Source organism: Leptinotarsa decemlineata, unplaced genomic scaffold, assembly GCF_025532065.1.
Source record: "Leptinotarsa decemlineata unplaced genomic scaffold, Ldec_3_MD MMD2_tig00026340_RagTag_RagTag, whole genome shotgun sequence".
Taxonomy (NCBI): Eukaryota; Metazoa; Arthropoda; class Insecta; order Coleoptera; family Chrysomelidae; genus Leptinotarsa; species Leptinotarsa decemlineata.
The window spans coordinates 4,314,795-4,331,713 of NW_027412694.1; the positions used below are offsets into that span (position 1 = coordinate 4,314,795).

At 34.0% G+C, this 16,919-nt stretch overlaps 1 protein-coding gene across 1 annotated transcript in view; it reads left to right on the forward strand.

Moving 5' to 3' along the window:
- The first annotated feature begins 2,706 nt into the window (after window positions 1–2,706).
- Window positions 2,707–16,919, forward strand: part of LOC111517471 (WSCD family member AAEL009094) — a 45,453-nt gene continuing 31,240 nt past the window's right edge. Inside the window, exon 1 of the mRNA XM_023173642.2 lies at window positions 2,707–3,236. The gene's annotated coding sequence lies outside the window, so the exon portion shown is untranslated. The remainder of the gene's footprint in view (window positions 3,237–16,919) is intronic.

The window sequence follows — 16,919 nt, forward strand, 5'->3', positions numbered from 1 at the left end:
CTTGGTGTGAAGTTAACAAACTATTTCTTAATGCATCCAAATATAAAGTAGTGTCTTACAGTAGCATGTCAGCCATTGAGTACAATTATCGAGTAGATACCATTTCGCTGTCCCGAAGTAACTCAATTAAAGATCTTGGTGTTTATTTAGATCAAGATTTGTCTTTTTCCAACCACATTAGATCGAAAGTAAGTGGAGCATTGGGAGATTATGGCCTTATAGTTCGCAATTTTAAATTTTTTTCAAACATATCTACTCTATTTACTCTTTATGTAGCCTACGTATTGTCAAAATTAGAATATGGCCCTGTTCTATGGTCTCCATTCTACAATTGTTATAATATATACATTTCTATCCTGATAAAGATATCTTTCACGTATAGTCAGTGGGCATACTTGAAGACTGGCTATAAATCAAATCATCTAAAAGAAGCCAGGGGAGTAGTTGTTTTCTGATAGGTGTCAGTCCATTAACCTACTGTGTAGGGTGTTGAGACTGGCCTGAACGAATTGTTCTTTTAGATGATCTGATAAAGATATTTCATAAGAATCTCTTACCATAACACTCAATATTGAGAGTCTTGAATTAAGCAGAAAACTTGCTGGAATAATTTTTCTATATAAATTACTACACAACAATGTGGATGCTATGGAGGTATTATCTCTTATACATTTCTCTGTGCCTCATTTCAGAACTAGAACTACAAAAACAGCCGACTGACCAGAACCAATTTGTACCTCAAGTCACCTATCTTAAGCATTTGCAATAATTTCAATTTATTTTCAAATTTGTGTGATATCAATTTGGATTCCCTAGAATATATGTTGAAACTGCATCTCAGTTTTTCATGGAGAATTTTTAATTTTCTGGTATTTTATTATTATTATTTACCGTAGTATGCGCTGGTCAGGCCCTATCCCCCAAAGCCCCGATACATTCGGCAGGGCGCGCCAGCATTATCAACCAACGACCACTCCCCACACCGTGGAGTAAGTGATCATTGGATCCGAGAAGCATGTGCCCTGAGTAAGCTCAGTGACCCAAGAATGACAGCCTTCTGCATCTGTTCGGCTAAGATGTCTGCCTTAGTGCGGCAAGCCGGTATGATTTTAAGATTCGAGAGTAGAGAGGGCATCATTCTACGAAGGACTCCAATAAGCAGAAGAAACATCTTGACAGTGTGGTCTGCATAGAGTCTGCGGAGTTAGAAGAGAAAATCTCGATATTTCATCCGTTTTTCCTCCTATTTTCGGATGATATTCGTTTCGCCAGCTGAAAACTCCACGAAAAATATTGTCTTGCTCTAGTGGTCGAGAAGGACTACATCTGGCTAATTAGCTTGTATGAGCCTGAGGGTGGGGAACGAATATTTCCAATAAATTCGACACTTCTCGTTCCCCACAACGGATTCAATATCCCCCGGAGCGTAGGGCAACATCGGTGTCTCTTCAAGACCATAAGAGTGCCGTAGATAGTAATATAGCACTCTTAGGGCCGTGTTATGTCGATGGATATAGACCGAGACCTCATATGCTGGACATGCTAATAGCAAGTGCATTAGGGTCTCGGGCACCTCGCGGCAGGCCCTGCACCTTGTGTCAGGAACCTCTATACCCATCACGCGACTGCGGTAGACCATCCTTACTTTCCGACTTCAGCCCACTCGACCTGAGGAAAGCGAAAGTCAGACGCTTTGATAAGTCAAGGTCTTCAATGTTATTGAAGAAGACCCCATGCATTGGCTTATCTTTGTGTTTCTGCAGAAGTGCGATTATATCTGTGGCTTTTATATTAGCTTTTCTTTGAACGAGTTCCAACTCGGTGACAGAGTTGTGATCACCTCGTTCAGTGTCGAAAACTAAACTGAGTTCATCAGCTGCTTGGGCAGCTGACCTAAAGAGAAATACTCCAATTCTTGATCTCTCAAGGTCGCGGACGGGCTATATCCAGTACCATTCTGTCATGTTGACATCCAAACTCAAAAAATTCACGGCCTTCCTGTTGTGGGGGGGAAGTACAACCGTAGAACGGACGATTTGGGATGCAAACTCCTATAAAGTTGTTATTATTATCATTATTATTTTTATTATTATGCGAGTCTCCTCTCCAGCCGTGCTAGCGTGTGGTAGAACTGTCACTTGCACCACTTCCTTAGCAGGCTGGGAAGCAACTATATAGCCCTGCCGTCGGAGATAGGATATGTAATCCTTCAGGTTTTGGGCGGAAAAGGTGGCATGCTCTGCTCCGGATGTGTTTCACACTATATTATTATTACTATTTATACATATATTTCAAGTTTATTATTCAAATATTGAAGGGTTGATAACATAAGTATACAAAAAAGTGTTGAATATGTAAACAAGTGTTGAGTATAAAAAAATATTGAGTAGGTATATATCGTTGGGGTTACAAAATAATAACTAATGTGGTGTAGGCAATTCCTACCTAAAAATCTGACTATATAGAGGAAAAATTTAATTTTTGTAGGAAAAAAAAATGAAATGATTATAATGTTTCCCATGATATTTAAAAAAAATGTCTGAAAATGAAAACACTCTATTGTGAGTCTCGTTTTTGTCCAGCAATATTTTTGGCGAATCTGAAATAGTGTAGTATTATTTTTTATTCTGACCTGCTCTATTCAGCATTAAGTTGAAGTATTTTGCTTGAATAACAAAATAGAAAAAAAGTTACAAATTATTTTAACATTTAACTTGAAGTGAAATATTAAAATGTTCATCAAAAATTACATCAACGTCCTACATCGTTCCCATAGAAGAAATGCTGAATCTATGAAAGTGTACACCGGGAGATAAGCAGCCTTGTGAAGATTCTCCTAAACCAGTCGGCATTCATATTCAAACTCTGTTACTGAGAAGACGTACTTTTGTCTACTATTAAAAATTCTATAAATTACGTTGATTAAAAAAAAAGACTGAGTGTTTGATAAGTTGTTTGGGGCAGTCGGTAGAATATCGGACTGATTCGTATTAACGATTGATCGTTTATTGAACAATTGATGCTTGATTGGGAAGGTATTTGACGCGGAGTGGCTCCTTGGATGTCAGGAAACCCAATCAATCAAAAAATCGTGGAGGACCACTATCAGCAACGAACCACCGAAATTTGGAACACTATTGTCCAGATTTGCGAGAAATACTATCTGGTGAAGATGAAAGTTGTGGATCCAGAAGTTGGCCTTGTAGGATGATGGTCAAAGCCGCAAGTCATTTAATGTAAGTACAACTTGATTTTTTGGGAAAAAAAGTTTTTGGCTATCTACTACTTCCGTTGATACAAAAAATGTGGGAATCTTCCAAAGAAAGAAGGGAAGTTTGTATTCCAAACTACTGAGTAGAGAATAGTGTCTTCTGTATAATTCAGTGTTCATATAAAAGTATTTGTTTCGAACGAATTTTTCTTTCGTGTAATTCAATGTTTATATGAAAGTAGCTGTTTCAGGAGGACTTTTTCTTCCAGTTTGGAAGTTCCACAATACTAATTATTGCGAAACTAAGCAATTTCAAAACTTCTAGTAGACGATTGAACTTAAATTCACCTATTATTCCATTCAATAACTCTAGACAAGGAGAGTTGCCGTATAATTTATTGCCTAATTACAACCTCGAATTGTTGATTGATTCTGTTTGTACAAAATCATTTTTTTATCCAGATGTAGCCTTTGAATTTTTTTCAAATAACGTTAGAGATGACCTTTTCATGGTATCTACTGTCTTTCAGGAAATAGCTCAGAAATATAGTGCAAGTGTACCGGCTTCTGAGTTATTGAGATCACCAAAACCTCAGAATTGAAAATTAATTTTGTTTAAATTTCATAATGTTTGTAACAGCTTGCTTGGGCTGGATAATATGAATAATTCAAATTTTTGGTAAGGGGCTGAAGTACCATCAAATGCAAACCGATTTGAACTCAATTACCGTTGCATCTTGATCAGAACAAGTTATTCAGGTAAAAACCTCAATTGCTAGGGTTGAAATAATCCCACATCAAAAAATCCACAATTGCGAAAGTCCAGAATTAGCATAAACAGCAACACGGCTTCTTTACGGTTACTTTGGATTTTTCCGAACCTTTTTCAGTCGAAAAATTCAACCAGAAACTTATAGAGGAAATACATTTTATTAATTTTGATAACTTCGAAAAACCCAATTGTGATTATACTAACTTTCGTACAGACCACATAGATGACAAAGGGAAAAATTACATTCACTAAAGAATTCTCCAATATCTTCTAATAGGAAAACATGCTTTTACCTTCACAAGTAAAATTAAACATCATATAAAAAACTAAAGATGAAATTCTTGTTCATTCTGAATCCTATAGATATTCACTCATACATAAACAAGAGGTAGAAAGTCAAATAAAGAAAATGTTAGATCAAAAAATCATAAGATCTAGTAATTCACCCTTGTCGTCTCCTGTTTGGGTTGTCCCAAAAGAGGCGGATGCGTTCGGAAAGCGAAAGTGGAAATTAGCGGTAAATTATTTAAAAAAAATGATGATAAAAACCCCCTTCCCTACATCACTGACCTCTTAGATAAACTAAGAAAGTATCAATATTGCATAACTTCACAAATGAGAATGGACACTAAGAGTATCTGAGGATGCATTTCGGCCAGTAAAATGCCTCAGCTACTTTCCAACGCGTAATGATAACATTCTTCTTGGTATTCAACACGAAAAATGTTTGGTATAATTCGATGATAATAATAGCATTCTAAACTTTTTTTTTAAGAACACAGAATGGTTACCATCTGTTATTCAAAGACTAAGAGAGTCTAACTTCAAAATGCAGTTAGATACATCCAAATTTTTACGAAAAGAAGTTGCCTACTCAGGCAACGGTCTTAAACCTAAACCCGATTAAATAATTGCTATAAAAAATTATCCATTGCCAAAAACTAACAAGCAGATCAAAGGTTTTTTTGGACTACTTGATTACTGTCGGAGATTTGATATTATCAACAACTTTTAACAAAATAACTAAAGAAAGGACCAAAAATCGTACTTTAGAGGCACTTTCTTTCATGTTTCGGGACATGTAAAAACCTTTTGATGGAGGAACCATTTCACAAAATCTTTCAACTTAACCCCTGATGTGAGAAATGCAGCATTAGGCGCCATGTTGTCGCAAGGACCTACGAGTATAAGTAATAATCTACCTGTAGCCTATGCTTCGCGAACACTGAATAACTCCGAACAGAATTATTAAATTTTGGACGAAAATTTGATATTTTATCAGACCATAAGCCATTACAATGGCTATTTTTTAAAAAAGAACAAAATTCAAAATTATTGCGATGGCGTATTGAACTTGACGAATATGACTATAACATGAATTTCACTAGTTCGGATTTCCATTGTTTACTATATAAATGACTCAAAATTCCTGAAACAACTAAAAAAGATGAATTGAAAATGAATAGCTAAAAATAACAATTATATTAACCAAAATAAACCTGAAATGAAATAATAGTGAAACAAAATACAAGTAAAAATAGAACAATTGAATAAATAAAAATAAAGAAATGAAAAAAGGAAATAAAAATAAAAAGTGGAGAGATTCCAAGTCACGTTAGTTCACGACGTTTCGATTGTTAGTATATACAATCGTCTTCGGGTGATGACTGGACTGATTCCTCCGAGAGATGACTATTTATAGGTCGTTCGAGTACTTTCACTTATCCCCGCTTTCCATTTTCCGCTTCACTGGTTCCGTGGGAGATGACCGTTTTGGCGGGAGTTGGCCATTTTTCGCTTGATGATGGGTTTCCGTATGTTGCGTATTTCTACGCTGGCTTGGCTGAATACGTTGTTGGACAACATGTATGCGGCTTTCTTGAATTTTCTCCTAAACCAATGTTCCTCTCTGTGCAAGATCTCAGCTTGGAACCACTCGATGTTGTGTTGATGGGTCCAAACATGGTCTGCTATTCCTGATTTGCTGGTTTCCCCTCGCTGTGTGTGTTTCTTGTGCTCGGCAATGCGAACATTCAATGGCCTCTTAGTTTCACCAATATAGGATTTTCCGCACTCACAGGGTATCTGGTAAATGTAATTCTTGGAATCGCAGTCCGCGTTTGGTGGCCTGGTTTTCGTGAGGCTGCTACGGATAGTGTTACCGGATCTGAAGCAGGTTCTGATGTTTTACTTGGAACCAATTCTTCTTATCCTCTCCGATAATCCTCTGATGTAGGGAAGTGCAAGCACTGGTTGTGACGGCTTCTCTTCCTTGCGAGACTCCTGCTGTCTTCTAGCCAAAGTCTTTTCTACCATCGCTTTGGAGTAGCCATTTCGTTGAAGATCATTTTTGATGATGTCTAGTTTCTTTCGAGACCGTCCTTCGTATTACAGAGCCCAAAAGCACGGTTCGGACGGAAGTCCGAACTAGTGAAATTCATCATGAAACATTGTCAATCACCTTCAAACAAATGACTATAACATAATCTACTAAAAGGGAAAACTCAACACTAATGCGGACGCTGTATCTTCTATCGAAATTCATACCAAAGAAACAAGATTTTTCTGGGACAAATTAAATGAAATACTTCTATCCAATCAGTTCTGGTAACTCCTGAATATCAACCCTCTCCCGATATTCAAACTATTGGGAAATCTTTACTGAATCTAGTATAGTAGTATAGTAAATGTTGATGATGATATCACTGATGATAACATTGACAAACAACATTTTGAAAATATCCCTAGCGTTTCCCAATTTATACACGAAAGTCGAAATATAAATGATCAGATCGAACAACAAAGGTTGGACATACACGTTCAACATGGCACGGAATCGCGAATTAAGATACATCCGGAACTTCCTGATCAATCAGAACCTCCTGACCAACCACAACCCTCTGATAGACTAGAACCTCCTGACCTGGCAAAATTTCCCGTACAACCAGAACGTCCCGCACACGACGGTAATACTATACATATGGATCAAGAACAAAATCCTGCTGTAGATATAGGTACCAATTTCTGAAGCAGCAGTTAATTATGACCAAAATCAAATAATTTTCAGGTCAACCATACATAGTCCTGCCAAACCAAAAATTACAATTTTATTTGAAAAAGGTAGAAAGTAAACTCAAAGAAATTATACAGAATTCTCAATGAATAAAAAGAGGTTTTATCAATGGCATAGGTTGAATATTCAAGTCTATCACTGGAAATCTCGACTCCACTAATGGAGAATGGTATGAAAGCCTGATTAAAGAATTTCAGGAAAACCAAAGTAAATTTGAGTGATGCTATCAAAAAATAGAACAATCAGAATTCTCAATGAATAAAAAGAGGTTTTATCAATGGCATAGGTTGAATATTCAAGTCTATCACTGGAAATCTCGACTCCACTAATGGAGAATGGTATGAAAGCCTGATTAAAGAATTTCAGGAAAACCAAAGTAAATTTGAGTGATGCTATCAAAAAATAGAACAATCTAACAGTTGATTTGATGAACAAACTTAGTGACATCTTTCAACAAATAGGTAAGTCATAGAGAAAAATTGTTGAAATAAAAAATTAGGCAGATTACCATCATAATAAATCAAATAACGTTCTGGGAGAATTCAACTTTCATTGAAGATATTCTGATTCAGATCATATACATTGCATTTCTTTAATGTCCCCCCCTCTTATTTTTTGAACGGGCCAACTCAAATAATAATTGACAAGTGATGTGTTTCTAACCTAAGATCACCATGTTTATTCTCAAATGAAAATTTTATGATTATTCCTTATTTAAGGCATATATATTGTAGCTTTCATTTTAATTCATATGTCTTGTATATGTATAGTTGTTATTTGTTTTAATCATAATTACAACGTTCACATTTTAATTTTAACTCTAACTCAATTGCGACCAATCTCACTAGCATTGTAAGTATTCAATTATTAACTTAAGTTCTGTATTAATTCAAAGTCTATTATCATAGCTCCCTCATGATGACAATAACCATTGTCGAAATATTGGAAATATAATGTTATAAGAGTACACTCGCGCTTCGCTGCTATCCCAAATAATTCCAAGGATCTGTTCGAAACTGGTCAGCAAAGACTACCTCTCTCTCTCTCTCTCTCTCTCTCTATATATATATATATATATATATATATATATATTTTGATGATGCAACTAATTTTCCTTTATTTTCAGTATTTTACTATTAATGTAAGTTAAGCTCCTCTAGGTCCTACTCTCTCTATCTATCTAGATAGAGTATCTATCTAGATAGAGTAGGGCCTAGAGGATGACAGCACGACCAGCTGTCGAAAGCGCTCGCAGATAATTAAATAGAAGTTATAGAGCTTCAAATCCTTTTTGTAACTTACATTATTAGTAATATACCGGGTGTCAACGAATCTATTAGACAAGTCATAATTTCTAGACTATTAGGAGAATTGAAATGAGATTTGGTATAGTTGAATGGTATGTGGAGAGGAATGTTTTCACATATTTTTCACTTTCCGGTCACTTCCGGTTTCAGCGGAAATGGCTCCGGTTCTGAATTTTTAAATGGAACACCCTGTATATTGTAACATTTTTGGATTTCTGAGACAATTCTGGATCAGAAACTGACATTCCCGGAAGTTTTTCAGCCTACTTGATTTTTTCAGAGTCACTTTTAAAATTGCATCTAGGTGGCCATGATCGGACGTAAACTAATCTATGGACCTCAGGTGATATCAGAAAATTGCAATAGCGGAGTTTTAGTGACTAGTGTGTTGAATATGAATGAGACAAGTTTACAAAATAACATTTTCGTGTCTAACTATTATTTTTCAAATGGCGACCATTTTTTGACAAGCAATTTCCGAAAAAAGGATTTTTTGATGAATCTAACGTTACTAATTTATTTGCGATGGGATCAACAAATTTAACAAATTTAACTAATAATTTCAGCGATGCACTTAGATTTTTTGCAATATCCTGAGTTCTTGAAAATTCCACTATAGTAAATTTTCAAAGTGCATCCCTCCTGGTTCAAGACACATTTCAGCTCGTTCAATTGTTTCTCTCAACACGTTTTGTAACATTTGAAGCGATATACTTCTAAATGCCTGTTGAATCCTTTCTTCTAAGATTTCGAGAGTGGCTGGGGCTGTTGCATAGTAGACCCTTTTTTTTACATATCCCCAAATGAAGAAATCTAACACAGTCAGATCCGGTGAGCGGGCAGGCCACCGTACTGGACCGTTGGTTGCAATAACTCTATTATTAAAATGCTCTATTAAAAAATCAAGTACGTCTCTGCTATTATGGGGTGGTGCTCCATCTTGCTGGAAGTAAATTTGCCGTAAAACTTCTAAAGGCATATCATTAAGATGATCCTCGATTTCATTTTGAAGAAAACCCAAGTATCTAACCCCTGTTAACTGACCTTGAAACAATATTGGACCAATTATTCTATTTCCAACGATACCAGCCCAGACATTGACGCCAAACCTTTCTTGAAAATTGCCCTCTCTCATTGCATGTTGATTTTGTTGGGCCCAGTACCGACAATTCTGCTTATTAAACATGCCATTATTTGTAAACCGTGATTCGTCGGAAAATAGAATGAAGTTGATAAAATTTGGGTTAACTCTATGATTTTGAAGCAACCAATCACAAAATACTACTCTTCTATTGCCGTCGTCAGCATACAAATGTTGATGTAACTGATATTTAAATGCTCGATATCCGTGCTTTTTCAGTATTTTTCTTGCTGATTCGTGATTTATCTGCATTTCTCTACTAATTTCTCTTAAAGAAACCGTTTTGTCAACTTCTACCATAGCAAGAACGTTAATCTCAGTCTCCTCATTTATGACAAACCTCTGTTCTGCGTCTCGATTTCCCTCTTGCCTAAAACGACTCTCAACATAGGGAAAATACTGATGAGATGGGTGTTGCCGATTGGGATATCTCTGAGCATACAACTCAGCAGCTTTCCTTGAATTTCTGTGGCATTCTCCAAACAATAACAACATATCCACTTTTTCACTTTGAGTATACATTATTTCGACGAAAAATTAAACTAAAATTAACGAAAATCAAGAGAAACTTCTACTTTCTGCTCATAAAGCTTATGTCACTGTCATAACCTAGGTGAGCGTTTTGTTCTCCAAAGTGGACTTGATGGAAATAACCGCAAAATATTATGCATCATTCCTATCCATGGCACCCTTGACAAAAGTAAATGAATTTGTATCGAGTATTTTCCTCAGTAATATTTAATTTATGTTCTTATTTGTAATCCAATCGCAAATAAATTAGTATCGTTAGATTTGTCAAAAACTCCTTTTTTCGGAAAGTGCTTGTCAAAAAATGGTCGCCATTTGAAAAATAATAGTTAGACACGAAAATGTTATTTTGTAAACTTGTCTCATTCATATTCAACACACTAGTCACTAAAACTCCGCTATTGCAATTTTCTGATATCACCTGAGGTCCATAGATTAGTTTACGTCCGATCATGGCCACCTAGATGCAATTTTAAAAGTGACTCTGAAAAAATCAAGTAGGCTGAAAAACTTCCGGAAGTGTCAGTTTCTGATCCAGAATTGTCTCAGAAATCCAAAAATGTTACAATATACAGGGTGTTCCATTTAAAAATTCAGAACCGGAGCCATTTCCGCTGAAACCGGAAGTGACCGGAAAGTGAAAAATATGTGAAAACTCTCCTCTCCACATACCATTTATCTGTACCTAATCTCGTATTGATACACCTAATAGTCTAGAAGTTATGACTTGTCTAATAGATTCGTTGACACCCGGTATATATATATATATATATATATATATATATATATATATATATATATATATATATATATATATAAATTTTCAGAACAGCAGTTATTGCTCGAAATTTCGAAAATCTGTAAAGAGAAAAGATGATTGTTTTTTCATGTTTTACCTATATACCAATTTTTAGCTCTCTAGTACAAATTTAGTTTTTTTACAGTTTTTCGAAAATTTGACATTTGCCGATTTCTCAAATTTAGCCAAACCTCAACAAAGTTAGTGCTTTATGCCTAACTTATCTTTCCAACGCATTTTTATTACCAATTGCAATTCTAAATACAACTTATTTCGCAAAAATTTAAAACACCAGAAAAAATTATGCCAAAAATGATGCAAAGTCCATACAGTTTTCAAAAACAGATAAATATTTCACTTTATTTCTACTTTTTGCGAAATAGCTTGATACATAAGCATAATTAAAAAACAATATCAATGAAAAGTCAATAATTTATTCTTTACTGCACTTTTCAAACAGTTAAACTTTGATTTACTAATTACGAAAAATTACAACGCAATTAAACTAAGGGAACGAATTATACGAAAGTAATTTCTCATTTACTAAATATCTTTTATGAGGTATGAATAAACAAAATTACTTCAGAAATCAATTTAGATTTTGTTGCCTAGAAAACTAAACAGTAAAAAATTCTAACAAACATCTGTTAAAATAAAGTTATAATTTAAATTAAGAACACTAAATCAAATCGAAACATGCCTAAACCATGTAAATACCAATAGAAATACAAAATAAAAAGTTACATTTCGGTGTGCCTTCCACCACGTTCAATGCAATCAATTGTCCTTTTTAAAACATCTTCAACTGCATTCTTTATATTACGGGGTTTCGTGCTTACAACACATTCTCGAATAACTGCCTCTGAATGGTTGATATCTCGAAAAGGTCTTTGCTTATACACCTTTTGTTTTAAGTAACCCTACAAGAAGAAATCTAGTGGGGTTATATCAGGAGATCCAGGCGGCCAAAAGTGTTCCATATTGCGACTGATTACTTTGCCCCTAAATATTTCCAAAAGACGCTCTTTAACCACCCTTGTAATATGAATAGGTGCACCATCACACTGATACCACACATTTCTTACTTGAAGGGGCATATTATCCAAAACTTCAGGTAGTTCGGTATTCACAAAGTGTAGGTAGTCCGCAGAATTTAAATTATGTCTAAAAAGTATGGTCCTATAATTTGATCGTTAAATACATTCGTCTTAAACGAATATTGATCTCGACATTCGATTACGAAATGTGGGTTTTCTTTTACCCACCACCTGCAGTTTTGCGAGCTCTCAACGCCATTTGAAGAGAAGGTCGCTTCATCTGTCCATAAAATTTGATAAGGAAAATGATAATTTTCTTCTTTTTCCCCTTGAAACCAAAAAGAAAAATACAAGCGCATATCGAAGTCCCTTTCTTTTAATATATTGATAAATTTCGGTTTATAAGGCGTAAATTTATTTTTGTGTAAAATACGTCGTACACTCTCTCGGTTAACATCTGTTCTATCTGCAATATCGAAACATATTTCAAATTCCACTTCTTCAGTATGTCTAGAAGGCTGATGTGCTTCTCTAAAATTACTCTCAACCGAGCCAGTAGATTTAAACTCAGCTATTATCCTACTAACTGTTGACTGATGAATATTTCTTGCAGGATGTCTGGCATTGAAAATATCAGCTACTTGTCGGTGACCGGTATTCTCGCCGCATATTAAAACGATTTCAATTTTCTCTTGAAGATTCAGCATTTTTAACAACACACTAGACAACGAATAAACTATTTTAAATCTAAAACTGATAAACACTATTTTGAGTTATTCAACAAATGTCATATGACAATAAAATATTTTGCTTACAAAATTAATCTCTCCTAAAAAAACACCCCTTTCAATTTATATACTTTTACTTGATCACTGAATTATATAAAAGACACTTTCCTCTATTCAGTTTGTATTCCAAATATTCGTTATGGAATTGAATCAGAAAGAGGTAAAATTTCACTTATGTGGGACACTGTCATCCTCACTGGTGGGCATGTAAAAAAGTATTTGTTTCGAAATTTTTTTTCGTGTAATTCAATGTTTATATGAAAGCAGCTGTTTCGAAAAGACTTTTCCTTCAGAATCAATTTAAAAAAGCTCAACGTCATAATAAGACTATGATAGCTATTACTTTGGAAAAAGTGTTCTATTCAAGACCGAAAAAAAAACTGGTCAGGGGTTGTTTTTGAATCATACCGTTTGAGAAGTAAACAGGAAGACAATCCCTGATGAGTTATTCCTCTTTCTATTTTTCTTATTCTTTTCGGGAATTATTTGTTCTGTAAACAGATTCGAAGAATGGAAATTTGAGATCCTTCGCATATTTTTATTACGTCAATATTATAGTAGATAACAAAAAATCGTCCTTTATTTAATATCTATAGGAAAAGGAATAATAAATCCCGATGAGAACTCATTGGAACTTATTGGATTGCCTACCGAAAAAATTGTCCTCATATAATTTATTTCGATAGTAATGGCATGGTATAAAGATTTCATACTATGGTAAAGGCAACCTCAGACCACCTCTGGAGACTTTAGTGTACTACAATTCTGACGGACCTTGTCTTATTAGTTATAATAATACTGTATATCAATCATACAACTCTGTTTGTTGTGGACAATCATGTTTAAAATTTCTCTCCTAATAAACATGAATTGCATCGGTGTTTTATTTTCATTCTACTGATAACCTTTAACACATGCTCATACGTTCATCTTATTAGGCCGAGATTGGATTTTTTCAACGAAAATTAATCCACCCATCATGCCAGATGATACAAAGAATCACGTTTTAGGATTAAATGCCTTTGTAACCTTTAATACAATACCAAATGTGGATGAGACTAATACTTAATATTTTATGTATTGGATCTTCGTATGAAATATAGATGATGAATATATGAGACAACTGATTAAATCCAATCGAAAAAAAAAGAAGAACAAAAACTCAATGCGAAATCCTCTGATATGCTAGTCAAAAAAGAGGAAACTTCTGAGAGTACACACATGAAACTGTAATGACAATGCTATACATTTGTTAGATATGTTCTCTCGCTGTACCAAGCGGATTTCGTATAATAGAAACCTGAAAGTCGCCATCAGTTCAGGATTCAGACAGATTTCACTATTTTTCTAGTGTTCTTGCGGTGGCAGAAAAACAGATATATTGAATAGTAGAGAGAAGAAGAAGAAGAAAATCAAACAATGAGCTTCAAAATATTTAATATTGGTGAACATGTATTGATAGATGATTCCATAAACGATTGCGAGATACACAGTCATCTACCAAATGCAAATACGACATTCAATTATGAATGAAGTTAGAATTCCTATCCATACTCAATATAACTATAAGTATAGGGTCATATAGGTTTATTTATTCCGTATCTATTAATATTATCCCCTGAGTTATAATGTTGAGGCAATAAGTAGTTATTAAGGCTTCATTTCACAGTTCATTAAGGATTATCATCACAGTGAACATTTCTGTTATTGCGTCAGAAGAAAAAGAAATTACCAAACAAGAACAAAGCAAATGAACAAAAGAACAAAGGGAATGAACTAAAGAAAACAGTTGTTATAAAGTCTTGCAGAGTGAATCAGAAGATGACAGTGAAAATATTCATGATGAAGACTCTGATTCGAAATACAATCGAAATACTAACTGATGAAAAGTTATTACTCAATGTCTTGCCTCGCTTTCCAAAGGAAGAAGATTATGTTCTTGTTCGTTTTTCAATTAAAAGGAAAAGTGTTTATTTCGTAGGAAACGTTTCACATGAGTAAGTTTCCTCCATCCAAATCGCAAATGTTAGTTTAACATGCCAAGTAATCCAGATTTATCATATGTTAAGGAGAGCGATATCAAACTTTTATTACCTAAACCTTGTCTAGGAGGAAGCCCCTTACGCCAACAGTCTTACTACCATTTTAATGTTGATTTTCCCAAATCGATATCCGCTAGTTGATATGTGGAACGCATTATAGTTGATTATATGTTTTGTCAAAATTCATCTCAATCTCAATTGTGATCTAGTCGATAAGCCATGAAAAAGTGTCATAGTGGATTGTTAAGAGATAAAGATATCTTATTTTAATTTATTTTGATTTTAATTTGTCATTTTGATTTTAATTTGAAGAAGTTAGGGCATAAAGTTTTAAAATATCTAAAGTTTAAAAGCAATGAGTGCTATTTTTTGTTGGTTTATTTTTAATTTTGCTAGTTTTTTTGTGAACACTACTTGAATATTTAACAAAGATCTTACATATTATCTATCATTCCAATTAAAGTTAACAACAATCAAAATGTCACTGAATGCGTGAAATGACTAAGAATATATTATATTGTTACATTAAAAAGCTAAGAAAGTGGCAATTTGTTATAATAATTTTTTTTGTTATAAAATTGAAGTAATTTTTTATTAAGTGTAACCTAAAAAATGAATTTAATAAAAAATATTAGAAGTTACCCATCTTTTCATATTCCGATAAACTCCTGATCCACATTGCCCTTACAGTTATTATCCAAAAACCAGCAGAGATATTTGAAACTTTTTTTGACCAAAATGCAGGCAAGAAACCTATTTTCCTTTCATTAAAATTTAACGTCCATAGCTCGTATAGTTAAAGAGATATGAGATTTAAAAAAAAGTGTGACCCACTGTTGCCACAATGACCCTACACATTACAATCTCAAAGTTACCTCTATATCGAAGGACGATTAACATACGAGTATGCTGGAAACAAATCCGGTTATATATTGAAATTTGGGAATTATGGTATGGTATATCTGTTTGATGAAATACGATATGAAATAGATTGTGTTAGAAATTAAACGTGTATATTCCTCTGAAACATCTTTTAGGATTATGTGAAGATAAAAAAAAATAATCGTTAATATTCGTCAAGAAGTGACACGAATTCTATAATATCTAAAAAGGACAATAAAAACCCACTTCCCCAACAAACAATTACTCATTCTTAAAATGTGAAGACATCCAATCAATTGCAAAAACCTCGATTCATTATTGTATCTTTTCAGACTCAAAAGAATCAGATTATAAAAAAATTAGTTATTTCGATCATTGTGATATCACGAATATACCTCAACTCAGATGTATACCATTACGATAAAAATAATTTTAACTTCAAGAAATATTAGTTTGCATGAATACGAGATTTTCGCTCAATTTCAAGAATTATATTATTTTGAAAATTCTGGATAGCCGTGTCGTACCTTTTCCAAGTTCCGTGATATTGTACCCCTTCCGTTATTGATTTCAGAAGACAAAATGAAAGCTTAAAGGTGCAAAATATAAGATTTGATTTCGAAGCCAGCAAAAATATTCTTGCATTTTGTTTGATTATACATGATCGTTTACTCGGATAGAATCCACTACCAAATTCTCTGTAACAATTCTAGAGTGATGATGAAAATAAAAATAAAATTCATTACATGGTTGCCTGGAGTTTTGTCTATAAATGTGCAAAACAATGTTACTGGTAATTATTTGCCGTCGTTCGAACACGCTTCCAACGACGTATTCGACTCAGTTCCGCTTTTATAGATCTCATTCTAGGCAGTTATCAAAGACAAAAAATGTTCAACCATAGATTTGAAGAGGATACAAGAGTATGAAGAATTTTAACCTTCTTCCATTCATTATATTTCAGAAAAAGCTAAAAACTATGTAGAATTGTTTTGATAACGGAAAGGTATGAATAGTTTCATCGAATTTGTTGTCACTCATAACGTTCCGAAGTATTCATGTGTTTTGTTAAAAATAAATACAGAACAAGATAATGAGTTTGACATTGAACAGTATATGAAGGATTCAATTAGTTAACTTTGTTATAATATGGAAGAACATAAAGGGTCTTCTGAGGCAAATCACCCCATCACCAAAACTTCCATAATTTTTGAGAAGGTGAGGGTCAAGCCAAACATACAGAAGCAAAATTCTGGCTTGTCTAGAGGTTAGACAATATTAACTCATTGATGTTATTATTGTTCTGTAATAAATATAGCAGAGTGTACATGTATTGATA